Source organism: Triticum aestivum, chromosome 7B (genome assembly GCF_018294505.1).
Source record: "Triticum aestivum cultivar Chinese Spring chromosome 7B, IWGSC CS RefSeq v2.1, whole genome shotgun sequence".
NCBI classification, from domain to species: Eukaryota; Viridiplantae; Streptophyta; class Magnoliopsida; order Poales; family Poaceae; genus Triticum; species Triticum aestivum.
Genome location: NC_057813.1, coordinates 448,219,028 through 448,221,398, shown reverse-complemented (window position 1 = coordinate 448,221,398; position 2,371 = coordinate 448,219,028).

Here is a 2,371-nt window from a genome sequence, read left to right as displayed (position 1 = left end):
ACAAGGGAAGGGGGGAGGCGCCCCCCCCCCTTTCCTTCTCCCTCTCTCCCTCTCCTTCCTTCCCCCTCTCTTCCCTTGTTGGAAACCTACTAGGAATAGGATTCCTAGTAGGAATCCTACTTAGGACGCGCCCCATGAGGGACGACCTGCCTCCCCCTTGCTCCTTTATATACGGGGGCAGGGTGAGGGAGTCCTGGATTAGGGGGTCCTCGGACAGCCGGACTATATACTTTGGCCGGACTATTGGACTATGAAGATACAAGATTGAAGACTTCGTCCCGTGTCTAGGTGGGACTCTCCTTTGCGTGGAAGGCAAGCTTGGCAATTCGGATATGTAGATCTTCTTCTCTGTAACCGACTATGTGTAACCCTAGCCCCCTCCGGTGTCTATATAAACCGGAGGGTTTAGTCTGTAGGACAACAACAATCATAATCATAGGCTAGCTTCTAGGGTTTAGCCTCTACGATCTCGTGGTTGGTCAACTCTTGTAATACTCGTATCTTCAAGATCAATCAAGCAGGAAGTAGGGTATTACCTCCATCGAGAGGGCCCGAACCTGGGTAAACATTGTGTCCCCCGCCTCCTGTTACCATTTGCCTTAGACGCACAGTTCGGGACCCCCTCCCCGAGATCCGCCGGTTTTGACACCGACATTGGTGCTTTCATTGAGAGTTCCACTGTGTCGTCACAGTAAGGCTTGATGTCTCCTTCAATCATCCACCACGATGCGATTCAGGGTGAGGTTTTCCTCCCCGGACAGATCTTCATGTTCAGCGGCTTCGCACCGCGGGCCAACTCACTTGGCCATCTGGAGGATATCGATAGCTACGCCCCAGGCCACCAGGTCAGGTTTGGAAGCTTGAACTACACTGCCAACATCCGCGGAGACTTGATCTTCAATGGATTCAAGCCCATGACAGGTGCGCCATACAGTCTCGACGAGCATGACTTAGATCTGCCATCAGACGGTGTTCAGGAGAACGCACCTGCAGCTGCACGGCCTTAAATCCGGAGCCGATCGTGCCATCCGAGGACGGGTGGATAGACCCCGCCACGGAGGCCGCACACTCACCAGCGCTAGAGCCAAACACAGACTTCGCCTCCAAAGAAATCTGTGTCATCGTACCCTCGGACTCGTCTCCGGTCATAGGTTCCGAGCCACGCACATCCGTGCCTATCAACTCCGATTGGGCGCCGATCATGGAGTTTACCTCCGCTGATATCTTTCAGCACTCACCCTTGGGCGACATGCTAAATTCACTGAAATCTCTCTCTCTCTCTGTCAGGAGACTCTTGGCCGAACTATGTCCGGCTTGAGTGGGAAGCGAACGACGAAGAAATTCGTTCCCCACCCACCACCCACTTGGTAGCCACTGTCGATGACTTAACCGACATGCTTGATTTGGACTCCGAAGACATCGACGGTTTGGACGACGATGCTGGAGAGCAACAGGAGCCACCGCCCACCAGCCGCTGGACAGCCACCTCATCATATGATATATATATATATATATATATATATATATATATATATATATATATATGGTGGACACCCCCAAAGAAAGCTATGGCGATGAGGCAACGGAGGATAATCCCCTTGAGAAGCAATCTAAGCACCGGCGTCATCGGCGCCACTCTAAGTCTCGCCATAGTAAAAATAGTGATACCGGCACAAGAGAAAATAATGCTCCGCATAATGCCGATGATGAAAACAATCCCGTGTTGGGGAACATAGTAATTTCAAAATTTTCCTACGCACACGCAAGATCATGGTGATGCATAGCAACGAGAGGGGGAGTGTATCTTCATACCCTTGAAGATTGCTAAGCGGAAGCGTTTATCAACACGGTTGATGTAGTCGTACGTCTTCATGATCCGACCAATCCATGTACCTAACGCATGGCACCTCCAAGTTATGCACACATTCAGCTCGATGATGTCCTTGCCTTCTCGATCCAGCAAGACGGGCAAAGTAGTAGATGAGTTCCGGCAGCACGACGGCGTGGTGACGGTGTTGGTGAAGAACAATATCCACAGGGCTTTGCCTAAGCACTACGGAAACTATGATGGAGGATAAACTCGAGGGGATGGGGTTTCCGGCACACGGCTTGGTGTTTCTTGATGTGTCTTTGGTGCTAGCCCCACCCCTCTATTTATATGTTGAGCCCTGGGGTCGAAACTTGGAGCAAAAGCCTCCTCAAAGTCGGTTTTGCCCGAAAGGCAAGAGTCCCACTCGGACTCCAGGACCAAACGCCACAATCCTTGGTGTCTGGCCAAGACGCCATGAGCCTCGGCGTCTGGCCCAGTGCCAGACGCCAGGGTTTCCGGCGTTTGGCCCCCTGGGCTCCGCAAAACTCCTTTTGCACCGAC